The 18,453-nt window shown below is 31.8% G+C and overlaps 1 protein-coding gene across 1 annotated transcript in view; it reads left to right on the forward strand.

The window, feature by feature from the left end:
• The window catches only part of LOC127720465 (type-1 angiotensin II receptor-associated protein-like), a 39,740-nt gene that overhangs the window by 16,147 nt on the left and 5,140 nt on the right, over positions 1-18,453 (forward strand). The window lies entirely within an intron of this gene.

The raw sequence follows: 18,453 nt of genomic DNA on the forward strand, positions 1-18,453 counted from the left end.
TTTTCAGTAATACCCTGCTGATAACCATCCCTTCTTGATTGCTGAAAGGAAAAAGATACGCTCTTAAGCATTTAAATTGCATGCATCAAGAACAACTGAGAACTGAAGTTATATAATTATATGTGTAGAAAGTCGCAAACATAAAATATATATACATGTACATTCTTAACTTCACGACTTCATTACGTTCTAATTAAAACACGACAACATGTAATCAAAGTGTCTAAAATTTTGCAATATTTATACAATTATAACACAAAATGTAAGTGTGCAATATGTATTCGAATCTTGTGCCGACCACAATTACTTCTTTGTACATAGTCCGAAAAAAAAATTGTAATCCGTGAAAAAAGGAAATAAATGACATTTTGCTAAGTATTGAATTTTTAGGTTCGCAAACTTAGTGAATATTGTTATGATACAATACATAAAAATGAAAATTGTATAAACTATCCCCTACTTCATGTACAATATGCAATATTTTGAAAAGGTTAATTAAAAGTTGAACAATGAATAATTACTTACTGCAATTTGTGCAGGGACGTTAATCTTTTGGCTTCCCTTTTTTCGTTCATTTGTTTTTTATTGTAGTATTTGAATCATAATATCCATTTTCTTTTCAACATTAATTTGTTTTTCTTGCACTTTTACCAGTTGCCTTTTCATTTAGATGACTTCTTTGTTAAAGTGTCAATCTAAAAATAACAATTATAACTAAACCATTTAAATACATGAATTACAAAACTCAATGAAGTTCATCATTTTTAAAAAACCAAAAGACTATTAAATCAATCCGTCATTCAGAATATATATGAACCTAAAAAAACACATAAATTTATGACATTCACCGATGTATAGAAGTGGTGTATATAACAGATTTAAAGCATAACATATATTATATACAATGTATGTACATGGTCGGAAAATATAAGATGTATGTGTACGAGCTTTAGAAACAGGACGAAAAGCGAGGCTCTCCGAGCTTTTCTCCTGTTTCGCAGCGAGTACAAATACATTTTATATTTTCCGACAATGTACATATATTGTTTGTGTCCTGCAATTTACAACCGACACGTGAAACTTTAGTTGTTAAAATACAAATCATTGGATTTTTAAAACTGGTGCGCACGAAATTCAAAAATCGTGCGCAAGAATTCGAAACTAATGCGCATGTCATTTCAAAAACTGGTGCGAAACTTTCAAAAATGGTGTGTAGGACTTTTAAAATAATGCGAACGACTTTCATAAATGGTACACACGACTTTTCATGCGCACTAGTTTCAAAGTGGTGCGCACGATTTTTCAAACTGATGTGCACCAGATTAAATCTCGGGCGAACGAAAATTGTATATGTATATGGCACTTAAGGCTCTCCGAACAACAGGACATGATTGTAGCAACATATAAAATTTACCTGCCGATTAATATATAATCAACAATTTTGCGCCTGTCCCAAGTCCGGAGCCTCTGGCCTTTGTTAGTCTTGTATGTTTTTTAAATTTTAGTTCATTTAAATGTTTTGGAGTTAAGTGTGACGTCCATTTTCACTGAACTAGTACACAATTTTATTTAGGGGCAAGCTGAGGACCACCTCCGTGTGCGGGATTTTCTTGCTGCGTTGAAGACCCATTGGTGGTCTTCGGCTGTTGTCTGCTCTTTGGTCGGGTTGTTGTCTCTTTGACATATTCCCCATTTCCATTCTCAATTTTAAATAAAATAATTCAGTTGTAAACTGAGAAATAAAAGTTGAAAACTCAGCTTAAAAATACTGTTTTGGTGAAAATATCATATAAGATATGCTGATTAGATAGGACATAATAATTTTTCCTTATCCATAATTAATCATTATAGTACTTATTATCCAAAACGCAATACAAATTTGTAAAGGTTAAAGTGCTTTAAAAAATTCATATAGTACATTTCGTATATAAAGTATGATATTTGTGTACTCATTTTTAGATTTTTTGTTACGATATCATATTTCCCATCGGCAAATCGTCGATTCATATATATTATATACTAGTATCAAAAAAATGTTATGAAAGGTCTATCAGGTGAAATTTTAGATACACGATGAAATAAATTAGATTTTAAGTGAATGAGTAATATTTTTGGTAATTCAAAACTATAGTATAATAGCTAAAAATGTGAAACTTTTGTTTCTTCTTTCGGAGCAGAGCTTTTAAATGGTCCCATTGGAACAGATGGAAATGTTAAGATTTAACAGGAGATTAATTTACTATAAACCAATGTGATCAGTTTGGTCACAATCAGTGACATAAATATAATTCAAAATAACGGATAACATCACAATTTTAATGAAATATATGGTAAAAATGAAGAACATTTTCAATTGTGGCCATAGTTTCAATTTAACAATAATCATAGATAAAGAACACGCGTAAACGAAAATCCGATTAGCGGCTTTTGCCTCCGTTTTGATTTGAAATTGACAAATAAAAATTATTATTTCTAGTTACTCATCGAAAGATCAATTGCATGACTGATTGATACATATTGTACAACTATTGATTTTGCAACAGTTTATTAAGACAATATGGTAAAAGCGCGAATGATTGGTCTCCATTTTCTTTTAAATGTTTTGCTAATTTTGAAAATAATGAACATATGTGTGCACAACAATAATCAGAGACGATGATAAAACATGTGTTCATGAAGAGAAAAAAGAAGCGTGGTAACCATGGTAACATAAAGAAAAGTGGTTTTACTGAAAATAGAAAATTACTGTTAAAAAAATCGGCTTGAAGTGTTATTGCTTTTAATTAATTCAGTTATATGATATGACTTCTTTATTTTTAAACATTGTTTCAAAAATCATTAATCAATTTATTTATTTTTTTATTTAACTAAGAACTGAAAGTTCATAATTATTAAAACGGAAAAAAGAACAGCTAACCGACAAAATATAGATCACAAAAGAATAAGGATAACTAACACCTGTACATATGTTATCATTTACTTTTCAAAGATAACTTAAAGAAATTGTTTTAAGATGTTTAACCTTAAATGCTTTTTTATTAATTCATTAATTGATAGAAGCTGTATTTCACCATAATATAAGACAAAGTATATCTATATGTCAATTGTCCGACTCAGAGGCGCTTTCATTTTTCTTTAATCTGATAGATTAAACTATTTCTAAGCATACAGGACAAGTTGTAAAAGAGATTTCGTTTCTTTTTATCTTTGTGGGGAATTATTTTCTGAGCAGATTCAATTACCAGGAATGCGTCATCACATCTTATATCAATGAAGTAGATAAATTTATACTTTCATTCACTATATATAATTGATTTGTCCAGATTTCAAATATCAGTATTGTTAATTTGAATTTAGTTGCAAAACGAATTAATTGACCATTTTATCCTGTATTTTTGCACACCGTTGGTTTCGAAATCAGGCAGTGATTGAAACCTATGAAGATATGAAAACTTAAGAAAAAAATATACAGGAACATCGTTAACCAAACATAAAATGAGTATTAAAGCTATGTATCTTTTGGGTACAAACAATAGATCCAATTTGGTTAATGATGTCTTGCTTTGTGCAATTTCATTTTCAAAACATTCGCCTTTGGTTTTCTTTTGGCCGTTTTATGCAAACAATTCTATTTAAGCAGACGTGCAGACACATCATCTAGCTATTAGCTGAGGTAACTGCCATAAAACTAATATTAGTTACATTTGCAACAATTCTCGACTTGATATACAAATGTATACAATTACGAAAGTTTTATTTTGATTCGGTTATTTTAACTTTAATAAACATTTACTAAAGCAAATTATGTGACAGTCATTGTATTGATATATACAGCTTTAATAATAAAGGGCTTTAATGATAAATGCGGCATCACTGTTAAAGAAAACGACGTTATAAATGGCTAGTTTTTAAAACAAAAGATACACGAAAGAATATTTGTCCCGGAAATGTGAAAAAATTGTTTGAACCTTTAAAGCAAAAAAATTTTTACGCACAAAAACATCTTGTTTTTAAATATTTTTTTTTTAATGTGTGTTATGATGGTCACTTGTCTAACACTGTTCTAACAAAAACCCTTGGTACTTGGGAACAGGACACTTTTGTTTTAGCTCTCCCCCTTTTTTCTGTAATTTGTTATTTTTTTGGTTTTCTTATAATTTCATTTTTTTCTCGCGTTTTTCTATATCATATGAACATAAATTTACTAGAAATAACGTGTATTTGCAATTTTATATCAGTTCTAAAGTAAAAACTTGGAATTGATAGATAATAGCAAATACAAGTTATTTCTAGTATATTTATGTTCATGTAATACAAAAAAAAATGCGAAAATAATTGAAATTAACAGAAAACAAAAAATAACAAATTTTAGGAAAAAGGGGTCGGGCTAAAAAAAAGTGTCCTGTTCCAAGTACCTTTGACAAAAACGTATCCGCTGTAAGCAGACAGATAGACAAAATTAAATCATAACATATTACACTTAAGAAACACTTCATTGTTGGAATTTTCATCGATTTTTTAAAGTTTTACCTTGTTTGCTGATGCTGTAGTCTGTTCTTTTCTTGATATACCCTCTGTGACAGGAGTAGTTGACCTGCTAGAACGAACTTCTCCAGATAAAGGTGTTCTAAGGAAAGTCGGAATGATTGTCCTGCTGAAACATGGTGTACTTGCCAAATTGGTTGGGGTATTAGAATAACTTTGAATTGACGGTGTACTAGAACGACTGACTGTTACTCTACTGCATTCCAAAACACTAATGGACTCATCGAGTATATCCTCTGGCCCGCCACATGCTCCTGCCATATTATCACTGGTTGTTGTTTCCCCTTTCTGACTTTTGCTGCTGTATTCATCTTCGCCAGATGAATAGTAACGTAGATGAAGGCTTTCATCTTCCATAGACACATATATATGTATCATAAAAAACATCACGAAAAACTACCTATCAGATTTAAACAAGTTGCTTTCTTTAAAAAAAAGAAAAGCAACACGTGAACCCGAGACCACTGACTGGTCACCAAATATTTTTTGCTGAATTTATTTTTGCTTTTGATTTGAAATAAATGACTGTTGACAGAATGAGGTAATAAAAAAAAATTAAATTACCTTTATTGAAAATATGTTATTGTGTGTAGATTCGTGCACAAATCAATTAAAATCATTGCTGGATTTTAGTTATAAATAGAAAATTGTATACAATTACCATTTGAAACTAACTTTTAAGGCTTGACTATTTTATTAATTACTTGGGAGTGTACATCATTATTTCTCCGTGTTTTATATACAAAGACCTAATCCTATTCCAATTCTCAATTTCTGCAAAACGGACGAAAAAGACCAACAGATCTAGACAAACAATAATACACTAAACACAACAAAGATAAGAAATGCAAAAAAAAAAAAAAAATCACCTTCGACGAGTGAAATCAATGTTTATGCATGCACGTACTTTTCTTGCGCAAGAAATAGTAAATGGTTAGCATACACACTGATATTCTGGAAAAAAATATCATGCATTTGCGTCATCACGTATATTTATTCTAGGTTCAAATCTAATGTTAGTTGAATTCGGATGTCAAACTGCCTACCTCAAGTGGTTTGACTGCGGATTAATTGCCATTCAATACGGCATTTGTGTTAATTTTTGATAATTCCTTTGAACACTTAACATTATTAATACTTATCAATGGACAGAAATCAGAAAAAAATATTAATTCAATCTCAAGCTTCCAGTGTCTTTCAGATACATGTATATATAGATGTTTAGGTTCACAAATAAGCACAATAAACAGGCTCAGATCCAGGATTTGATGTAAAGGGGGAGTTGGGGTGCCCCTGAGAATGAGAATAGGAGGACAAAACTTTAACAAAAAAAATTGGCTGTAATTTCACATATAACATTTTATTCTGTCGCTAGGAGGCGCGCGCCTTGTGAATCCGCCCCTGATAAACAATGTACTTTAACTTCTCCTATCCGACATCTTAATTCAAATTACATTCTTGAACCTGACTTATAAAACACTTGAATACTGCCGAATTGCAAATAAAAACATATGTAAATATATGCAGTATCAGACCTTTTTCAGTTAAACCCCCCTTTTTGTACATATACAGCTGCCAAAAAGATTTCCAATAATGTCTTTTTAAAACCCCCATATATATAGTTCTTCGATATTTAGATGAAAGATTTAATCCCACCACTCGGATGCACGGAATATCAAATGAACATGTGATCTCAACCGAAGTTTAAAATTACGTTAATTAACAGCTTTTGATAGGCTGATATTTTCTCTTTTTGTTAATATAAATTGCCTATAAACCACACATCCCATATAGCCTAATATGGGCCGACACTATTTTAGTGTTTCTGCAGTTATTAAAGCCATTGATGGTCATCCTAAAATGCATTACTTTTATATTATCAAATATAAAAATTATTTATATATGTATCAATATATTCATATTAAAATTCTTAATCAATTAAATTATTGGTATTATGCAGATCTGCCAGCATCATGGGTACTGACCCCCTACGGATCCAGAAAGTATTTTTAAAATTCAATAGGGGATGAATCCGTAAAGGGGGACTAGGGGGTCAGTATCAAACCATATAACTTATAGTATGAGCTAGAACATATAATGCTTGAAATATAAAGACATTAATATTGTTTAACTTATTCAGGAAAAAATGCCAGCAATGTAAACGTGACCTCTCTGCCGTATATTAAAATAGTTTTGTTCTGCCTTGTTCTTTATCGCATGCCCTTGCTACTTTTAATGTTGCTATAGGAAAGTATTCGGATGGAGAATGAAGGATACAAATCATAATTATCATCAAAAATATTCATCAAGAAAATTTATTAACTTAACGATGAACACAATATAAAATTAAGGAGATGTGGTATGCTTATCAATGAGACTACTATTCATTACAGTTCATATGAAGAGGATTTAAACAATTATAGGCAACCGTACGTCCTTCAACAATAAGAAAAACCCATAGTAGGCAATAAAAGGCCCCGACAAGCCAACATTATCATGGCCCATCAACAGTTTTGCAATTTTTATCGACAGAAACGATTTTGTACCATAAATTCACATAAACTTCAACTAACAATACGTATAAAAGTTATCGATGCGCTTCAAAGAAATGAACTAAAACTGTTCTGGATCTTAAAGGATAAGCAAATCGTGCTTCACATATGACACCCGTCGTGTTGTTCATTTATGAACAAATTCGATAAAAAGTCTCATTCCGTGATGTAACATTCGAGGAAAACAGGACGAGTTGTGATCAAGACAATACTCTAATGAACATATCGGTGGTAATCTGTGACACATATATTACTGAACTGTAACCAACACGTGATGGCGTCCGTAACTTTTTCGAACGGATAACTCTAACTATATCACGTGAAACCCATGGGTTAATAGCTTCCTTTTAATTATCAAGAAGACCCTATGGGTTGACAGGGGTCTAGAAACGTGATCACCCCTTGGTCTTCTTTCGATGGCAGAAAACCGTATCCAAAATAAAAGCGTCCGTTGGGCTGTGTGGAATGTATAAATTCGCAGCCACGTCCGGTCAGAATGAGAACGTAACTCCGATGCCGGTGCTCTTTTCATGGTGTGAAATCTTGCAACAAATCTGTGAGAGGACGGGCGTTGGCCAGTTGCAAGGCTTAATTTCTGTCCCTTTTTCCATATACCAACATTTTCAATTGACATTCCAAATTTCCAGCGTCATCCCGGTCGACCCCCTATTGCAGGACCTAACTATTCACGGTATTCACGGTATTAATTTTTTATTTGTCTCGTCCTGAACATGCATGAAACGTTTGCTACTGGACGTTAATAAACAGCAATAAATCTATCAAAGAAATCATGATAGGACATACACGCTCTGAAATATCGTATCAAAAGGAAGCTATACACGAGAGCTGCTGGGATACTATTGCATAGAAATTAAAAATAAGGTAGTTGGAATCATCTTTTTTATGTTAAGCTTTGTTTGAAATCGACCATCATGGTCAATTTCTAGATGTATAAGTCAAGATGAGAGACAAACTTAACTGTGGTATTCTTTGTTTCGAGTTTTATGCGATAGATCGATGCTTTCGAGGAAGTCACCAACTGCATTTATTGTTAATTGCTTAATGTCAGTGGCAAATAGTTCATGTGTGTTCAGGAAGGGCACGACCACCTATACTTATGTATCCCAAACAGCCAAATGGAAGCCCCCGACTGGAGCAAGGATTTTACTGCCGGAACGAGAGAAGTCCAAGGAGGACAATATTTCTAAATCCCGGTCAACCCTTGGGGTCGTTTATCAAGTATGATTTTTCCCTCCCTAAAACAAGATATCTGTATCTTCGTTGGCTTAGCAAAATTGGAAAAATTCTTTCAATTTGTGTTGGAAGTTTAAAATGGGAATACTTGTGTAAAAAAGTAAAAAATCTTTATTGGATTGCAAGAGAAAAAATGTACACTAAAAAATCTATGGAATATTTTTGTATCCACATCTGATTCGTAGTACATCTCTTATCTGTCATCACAAGAATGTACATGTATGCAAACATAAAACGGTTCAGTAAGGATTTATTCATGATTTAATTATTCAGGTTCATATCTCTGATGAAATATGTTTCGAAAAATAGTAAAATATAAACAAACAATTAAAAACTATTATGCGTTTTTTTTTAATTCTATAAAGGATCAATACAAAAAAAAAATGTTTTCCTTGTCTAAACCTGTATACTGTAGAATACGTTATGACATTATAAAATGTATTTGCTGCCAACAAATGGTTAACTCATATATTAGAATATATTTTATTTGTTTTTACATCGCCTTTCTTGTAAGCTTTTTCAGCTAGGTAGACATATTTCCTTTTAGTTTATTAATACAGGGTGCAAAAATAAATAAAAGTAAGAGAAAAAGTGTATGATATATATATAGTATCATGCATGTACATTTATATTATTTATTATCTAAACACCCATCTACATGGGTAAATATATAGAAAGAACTTTACATTGTTTAGATAATGTCGATTTTCTTAATTTCAAAGATAAGCGACTGTCAAGAGTTCAAATTATTATGTAATAATTTAACACGTCCCATTAAGCTAATTGATAAAGAACGCCACGATCCTGATGTAGTGAAAGTTTGATAATAGAATACCATGGGCATCCTTTGATCCTTTATTAGAAAATGCACCCTACTAAGAAACATTTGTTCTTACGGATGTGAAAATATCTGCCAGATTTTACATTACAGTTTTAAGTTAGGGTCAGAAACTAATTAAAAGTCAGGCGTTGATAAAATAAAGATCAATATTAAGATGGAAAGCGGTGGAGTAATTTCCCCTAAATTTCATTCAACCAAGACCAGTTTAAAAAATTCTCCATTATTTTAAAATAAAAAGTCATAGTGTCAAATGTGTATTTTTAGATTTAAACATATTTTTGTATATATATTTTCGGACATGTGACCTTCTTAAACATGTATTATTAAAATTCCTTAAGGTGGCACACGACTGCAATTTTGACAAATATTTGAAAATTTTTAGTATTTATTAAAAAAAAATGATCTGTTGGATATCCCTAAGCAATTTAAATCGTACATGTAGGTGAGCTTTAAACTATTAAAATGTTTTCAGATAGCATAAGACTGTAATTTTGACAGATATTTGAAAATTTTTAGTGATTACCTCTTAGCAATTTAAATCGTAGGAGAGTTTTAAACTTCTTATTGAATAATAATTGATACACTTAAGTAACGACCTTTAATATAAATATATAGACTGTTTAATTTTGGAAACTTTTTGAAATTTGGATCTTTGATTTTAATAAATACCTAGACACTGCATTTGAAAAGGTTCAGAGTTTGAATTTGAAAAATATTCTTGGTGTCCATTCGTTAGGCTAGCATTAAGTACATAGCTGGAGATTATTGATTATATTTTACCTTCCAATAAAAAATAGACTTGTGGTTAAAGCATATACTTAATTTTCACTTGTAGTAAAATGTTTTATATAATTATCTAACATGTTGTATATGTTGTACACTTGGATTGCGCATTGTTATATTATCATATATCATATGTGCTTTATCCAATAAATATTTAGGATTTTTGCAATTTAAAAATTTGGACACGGTAGTGCAACAAATACAGGAGAAATTTTCCGTACCTCTGTAAAATTTCATATCCTTTAACTTTTGCTTTATCTTAATCTTGAACTCTGCTTTAATATATAAGGCCAATGTATACCAAATTTTATATGCCACATCTGTCTATATAATATACACTGTGGTTGGTAAACAAACATAGCTGTAATGATTACACAAAAGATTCCATTGAACCACATTTGCATCTTCCTTTTTATGATACTAAAAGAGAAAATATACATGTACATACAAAGACACACCATAACAGATAGAACTGATTACTTGAAGACCTTCTGTTAAGAATTCTCTCTTTCTATAGATTGGAGTGAGGTGCGATTGCCCATATATTCCGACATCTCATTGATCTGTCACCCATTTTGTCCGAAAATGATAAAACCACTTTGAAAAAAAGGGGTTGGGGTTGTGGGGGGGGGGGGGGGGGTAGGGGGGGGGGTTTGGGGGGGGGGGGGGCTAGTTAGCCAACGTTTGGACGATACTTCTAAAAAGTCAATGCATTTATCAAAGATAAATATGTAATTCAATAAGGGGGACCCCCCCCCCCTCCACATCCTCATGTGGTCACTGTCGTAATCGAAATTTTACTTCATTGGACTCTGTGTTGACCTCGGAAATCTTTTGTGTACATTAAAAACAAACCTGAATGGTACAATGGCATACCTTCTCTGGTATTAATGATAACATTTAAGACATCCGAAATTAAAATGGTTTATTCAATATCTTGGGCAAAAAATATAGTATATCTGTTCTCAGGGATAGGCGCACAATTAGGGTTCTCAGAAGTGCAGTATCTGAAAGTGAAGGAAAACGTTTGCGCAATTATGTCTTGAAAAATGGTCCAAACTGAGATAAAATCATTTACCGGTAAGGGAAAAGATTCGTAAATGTATGACGAGTTATTGTTATTCAAGTTGTACTGAACTCAAACTTATGTGAATAAAAATCTTAAAAACTGCAAGTTGTCAAATTATAAATCGATTATCATCGTATACAGACGAGTTAACGCACTTCAGCAAGGTCAAAATATCGATCAATAATTAGTTGTTTGCTGGTTTTAACGCCACTTTCATTACACTTGGCTTTCGATGCCAGTGGAGAAAGCCAGAGAAAACCACCGGCCTTCGACAGGAAAACAAGGAACCGCCTGTCTATTTTTAAAGATCTAAACCAAACTCACTTTGCCGAAGAAATAACCAAAGTCACAGCGTCATTTTTGACACGCTAGTGGCAATTTAAGTACTACGTAGACCACTCGGCAATCTAGTTCCCTACACATATCGACAGTTCCAGTTTACATATGATAAATGAATATTCTATATCAATGTTGAAACTCTTTAAAATGGATAGCATTTGTTGAATGTGGTTCGTCTTAGATATATCTGTAATATTTGCCACTGAACGACGAAACGATATAGGGATGGTGGAAATGTACTCTTACAACTGGGAGTAAAATTAATTGTCTATTGAATTTTGACCATCAATATAATTTTCTACGTACTGTTAAGGGGATGACCATGTAATTGTTGGAGGAGAGGGGGCAGTATATATGATTTTTGGGTAGAGAATATTAATTTTCCCCTTTTGCTAAGCCGGCTTAGTATACATATTTGTTTAGGGGCCAGCTGAAGGACGCCTCATTGGTGGCCTTCGGCTGTTGTCTGATCTATGGTCGGGTTGTTGTCTCTTTGACACATTCCCCATTTCCATTCTCAATTTTATTATTTATCTAAAATTGTCTTTTTTCAGGGACATGTATAACAAGGCCAGAAGATTCATTAAATAATCCCCCTCCCAAAATATCAAAAGTTCGTTCCCACATATACACAAAGAAAAACTTTGTTAATGTTTATACATGTTAACAGTCCGAAAAAGAACTCATTGTTTAATATTTTGACAAGACTTAGTATTTGCTCTTATACTGCTGATAACTACAAATACCATTTGTAAAGTCTTTGGTTTGATTTCGATTTGGACAAACCCACGACCTCTAGGCCTGTTCTTGGGGAAAATACCTGCTACCGTGAAACTACCGATGTGGTTATACAAAAAAATAATCTAGAGTTAACTAGAACTTAATCAAAAGCAACAACATATGTATAGAATATTTCAGGTAAAAGACTTTCATTTATAACCGCCCTTTCAAATAAGGTTGGCATATTATGTGTGCCATTCTTCCTGTGTGGAAGTACTCTTGTAAAAAAACTCTTTTCTTTTGAAGAAGACCTATGTACATACGATAATGTGGGGCCTGTCATCATGACTGGTACAAAATGTATATTACCTTAATTTTGATCTCAATGTCATAGTATCAATGTCGCATTATTCATATTGAAGTTACCTGTTCAAATAAAGTCATTTGACTTAACCTTTGTCACTTGATTTTAAAGGAGTTGGTGTAACTTCTTTGTCAATCTAAATTGTTCATGATATTGGTACTCTAAAAAAAGTTCTCGGTTTCTACCTTTGAGTTCGTGTGACATTACATCAAAATGAATTAGATTTTAGGTTTGAAGGTTAGAAATTTTTCATACAATAACATCTTGAACTAATTTTAGCCAGACTTTTAAATTCTGTGGTATTTGACAACCTGCATGTAGAGAATATACGGAGAAGTGCTAAACGTCAAAATGTAATATTGGGAGGGGAATTGTGTTTTCGTCATCGGTTAAAATTTTTATAAACTGACTACTTAAATTTTCAAATATTTGTGCAAGCTTGTCTAGTTTTCATTTACCAAACAAAAAACGATATTACAATAACATTTACAGCTCGGCTTTCTCATATGATATGCAAATAGAAGCGGATGCTTCGCATGCTCAAGTCAATAGTTATTCATGAAACACATTTCACACACACTTAATCTTACATGACACAAACATGCACAGTCATGCAGGATTCAAAGATTCGTTGATTGCAATTGGTAAAATAGATACACATCTAGCATATTCAACAACATTTTCACTTTTTTGTTGATTTAAGCAAGGAAATCACAACGGATCAAGGTTTTGAAAGTTTTTAAAGGACTATACTTTGTTTTAATATCCTACGTATTCTTCTTTCGTTTTGATGAAAATCTAAACTAGGTGCGTAAAGATGGGTCATGTACAAGAATTCGTTCGGTCTTTAATGCGCATGCGCTAGTAATTGTCCACAGACGGCGATTAATTTTACTATAGATTTGTAAGGGCAAATAGTTTTTATACCCGTATTACTTTATATTAACTTTTGAATATCTTCTTCGCGCCGTTAAATAAAGTTTATTAAAGGTTTAAACTGTGTAATGATGTAAATTTTATGAAAATAAGATATTTTAAACATCCGTCACTTTTGATTTAAAATTTGCTACCATAAATAGCGAAGTATCCCGTTTAATGTATACAGAGAAGGCATTGTTTTGCGAACCCCTGACATCTGTTTGTTTCAATAAGAAATAGTATTCGTTATTTTCTTATTTTGTCGTCGATATTTTTATAATCTCCAAAGACAGGGAAATAAAATGATATTTTTGCCTAAAAATTAACTTTTGTAATTCTCCCGTCTTTTTATGGTTGAAAATTGAAAATTCTTTAATTTGTCATGGAATAGAGAATTTTACACGCTTGGTTACGTAGTCATCGGCAAACACTTATACTTTTATGAATCGGTATGATTATATCCTTTAAGACTTTGATAAACAATATAATTGTGAATGTATACATGTTTATTCTACATTAAAGTAGCAATACTTGCAATACACAAGGTATATGTTTTTGTTTTTTTTTGTGTTTTCCACTTTTCAATCATGAGAGAGGATGAAGTATACAATGGAATCATTATGTTGAAAAGTGAAATTCCAACAATTAACAATCTTTATATATTTTTCATTATTATGACAAAAATAAATTTGCTAAAAGCTTCAAAGAAAATCTTTGACAAAATACACACGTATTATTATTAGGTTAGACTGGTGTTATTGTAGCGGATGCATGTGGAAATTAAAATCCTTCGGATTTATGACATAAAAGAAGAATCTTCATCGTTATTCCATATATCGTGACCATATAAAACATCAATTGGATTAGGTTCTTTGGTTGCACCAGAGACATGTGTATATATGTCTCTGGTTGCACCAGCTATATTTTTAACACAACAAATGACATGATTTTTTTTAATTATTAAAATTTCAATACTAGTAATTATTATTCCATAATTTTTCCATAACCATAAGCTAACTAACAATAATATCTTCCCTGAAAAACACATAAACTTCCCAATACTATGATAAAGTTTAAAATATGTTTTTAACAAAAATATTTACGAATTAACTTTTTCAACTACATGTACTGCATAAACCTACACACCCCGGGATACCAACATTGATTTGTGTGATTCAAGTAGCTAATTAAGACTGTTCTCCACAGGGAGTGATGCGTGTAATCTGACCGTATATATATTATGAATTTCTCACACTTTTCTTATCATTTCAAGTTGAAATCTTTCAGAGTTTTATCTTTGACGAGTTTTTGATTTGGCTAAGTTAGCTACATGTATTTGGAAAATACCCCTTGTTTACTTAATACTTTGTCATAGTTCACGGAGATCCGTTACATATATTCCTTTAGAAATAAACATAATTATAAAATGATTAATTAAAACGAATATGAAAATAAATAAAAAATACTCGAAACTGTAACATATTTTGTTACAGTTTCGAGTATTTTAATTAAAATAAATCGCATAATGGATTGTTACTTGATTACACAACGACCGAAATCATAAAGTATCGCGCAACATGCATGGAGGTTTACATCTACTGTGTCAAATAAAAGATACACACACGTATTCCTCATTATCAATTTAAAGTCTAAGTAGACTTATAAGTCCATCTTTTTTTAAGAGGCCATAGTAAAAACAAATGTCTTGCTTTAGGAACGGACAAATCATATTTTAAAAAAACTCTTTAATTCGACAAAAATGTTGAAACTGTGAAACTGACATGATGTTTGATTTTTTTTTATTGACCAAATGTTTTTTTTTATTATTATGTTAGGTTGACGTTTTATTTTCAACTTAGACCATATGCAATCCCATTAGAAATAATTATGGTTCTCTTTTCACCGACATGTCCCTTTTTTTTAACCAAGCTAATGTTTAAAGCTATTGCTTTAAAGTACATTGGAACATTCCATTATTGTATGACAAATATTCTACAAATCATGATTTTGCATGGACAAGACTTTTGTGCCAGTGTGTGGCTAGTTAATTTTTCATATCCAGTATAAAAATTATCCCAAGCAATGGAGTATAACATATATGGACTTCTTCCATCTGGCAGTAAATGGGTATTCTTTATAGCTTGCTGTTCGGTGTAAGCCAAGGCTCCATGTTGAAGGCCGTACTTTGACCTATAATTTTTTATTTTACAAATTTTAACTTGGTTATAGAGTTGTCTCATTGGCACTCATACCACATCTTCTTATTTATATTCGCTTCATTGTGCTGAATGTATAAACACGCAGCCACGTCCGATGCCACATCTCCTTTACGTTAGCATATATATATATATATACCCTTGCAACAACTCTTTCAGGGGTTTGATGGCAAAAAATTCATTTTCGAGTTGCATTCGAAATTTCTGTTCTTCATCGTATTCTTCCTAGTCGTTCCTCTTATCATGCTTATTGAATTATTGCTGATTTGTTCTCGTTCCGAATATGCATGAACTATTTGTCACTCGACGCCAAGCAAAACCGTCAATCATATCCGCGCATGATATAAAATTAATCGTTTGCACCTTAAGATGCCGAAAACTTTGCAGTAGAATGTAAAAAATTTCTCAAGGCGCATTCACACTAAAATTGTTCATTCTTTTTTATGTCTCAACCCTTCATGGGAAGCTTGTATTAATTCAATGGACAACCGACTGAATAAATCAATAGCATCACTAAACGCTTAACATGATCTTTCAAAGAATGTGCGATGGGTGCGCTGAAGGTTAGAAAAAGAGTTGAATTGAAACGGTATTGAATAAAGACTAAGAGCTAGTGGTTGTCATAGAATGTGGACATACTGAGTGTTTTAAGTCAAGAAAATAGTTATAGGACACGGTGGTACTATCTGGATGCACAAACGGGAAAAGTTACCCGAGATGTTGAGATATTGAAATATAAGCGAAAAAAGGTTAAGTTCCGCTTAACTTCTATAAAGGAATTTAGCCTAACTAAAAAAAATGAGTGTTTAAACAATCTCTGCAATTGTTTAGTCATGACACAGTCTTTCGGATCAACTTGTACTTATTATATCTGCTAAAATGTAAAATGAAATTAGAAAAAAAAACTTTTCCAAATGAAAAACTTTGGGATTCATGTCTAACATTGACAATATCACTTCTTTAATGATTTTGATGCGTCCAAAGCGCTTTTCTGTATTTACCTTTATTTTGATATCCAAAGTTATAACACACCATACAATTAATTGGTTAAATGTGTCTTCTTAAAACTAAGGAATATAAGTATGAGTATGATGGCCATAAAATCAGTAGGACATCATCGTTTTCGAAGCAATAACATAAAGGTGTTAATTCTGTTTATTTATGTTTATCTTACTACCTTTACATATAAAAGATCATAAATTTGAAATAGATATTTAACCAAATTTGATTACATAATACATTTTATTTTTTATTAGTGGCTAAAGTTATGTATACCACATGTATTGAAGAAGTGAAATCAATTTTGTTTTAAATCGTTCTCTATTTTAAACTTAGATGCATTTCGCCATCTTGAAGTTCAAAGATGAAAAAAGAAGCAAACATTTCACTAAGTTCGTTAATAGTTAAATTGAGTTAATATGAGTTTATAATTTTTCTCTGTACCGATGTAATGCATTGTCTGTATGAGAATCAAAATATATATAGTCATTCAACCAGACATGGCAAAATTCAGTATTTTAGGTGGGCAGATTTCTTTTTTTTTTCTTTTCTCTGTTTTTTTTTTTTATTTTGTCTTATAAAATCAAATACTTCTATTTTTCTTAACAGAATTTGCATGTTTAGAAAAATGTTCAATGATTAAGAAAGAAATTTTTTCAATAGATACGCATATATAAAAATGTATAATAAAAACTAATTAAAATTATTATATTAAAACCCTAATAATTCTAATTTGATTCTAAACTCGGTTTCCTATTAAGTTACAAATTATTATACTATTGGATTAAAGCGTGGATATCGATCATCAAACATTCAAAACCTGTTGTGATCCGATATTTAATTAATCATGTACAAGTTGGCGTGCAAAAATCAACATGTTCCTCTGAAATACTGATAAACTCGTTTCCCTTTATAAGAACATTGAGTTACCTCCCTTTTTTGAGTACGAGTTGTCTTTCTTGACCGAACTAATAGTTCAGTATGACGATGCCCGTGTCAAAGATTGAAGCTTGGAAAAGATTAAACAGCAACAGTAAGATCACATCAATCTGATATGTTGTTCTTCAGTCATCTACTGTAAAATTTAAGGGAGGGGGACGATTTTTTTTCTTGAAATTTTTTTTTCTAGGCTCTATAACAGAAGCAAGCGGTCTATATATATTTGTTTTTAGATTAACACCTTTTATACGTTCAGGAAGGATCGACGGTTTTTTCAATTCCAGTGTCAAATATACAGTAAATCTATATTCTGATAGTATACACAATATAAGTATGTACCATGCTTTGTGATTCGACTGCCACGCTATTTTTAGGTCGTTTGTTTGATACTGTCGGGTATTGAATACACGACCTTTCACATTTGCAGAGAACATGCTACAAAGATTTCAGTACAATAATGCAGATATACTATAAGATTTAGTTCTAATATTTAAAAACCCAATAGGGTATCCTGTCGAAGCGGTTAACATTTCAACACTATAGTTTGCATATACGGATAAGTAAGACTAGGATGAACCTAGCCTGCTTTCGTGTTTATAACGCATGTCTAGGCGATACCCGGAAATATCGTGCGAAATGTGTAAATATGCAACCACGTAAAGCATGGTGAAGTCAGAAGGTGAAATTAATCTGATTCTTCTTCTAAATAGAGTTAAACGCTTTTTCGCGCTTTAGAACTCTTCTGGAAAAATTCTGCGAGTGGTCGGAATGGGGCATGTTGTAAGAAGAAACTTCTACGCAACATATCTACTTTTTATGGACAGTCCAAATATTCTGACGTAAAGACGTTTTATGTTACAAGTATGATTGCAATCATAAATCATTACAAAAATTGATTAAGATATTATTCATAG

The sequence above is a fragment of the Mytilus californianus genome, unplaced genomic scaffold, assembly GCF_021869535.1.
Source record: "Mytilus californianus isolate M0D057914Y unplaced genomic scaffold, xbMytCali1.0.p SCAF_11, whole genome shotgun sequence".
Classification (NCBI taxonomy): Eukaryota; Metazoa; Mollusca; class Bivalvia; order Mytilida; family Mytilidae; genus Mytilus; species Mytilus californianus.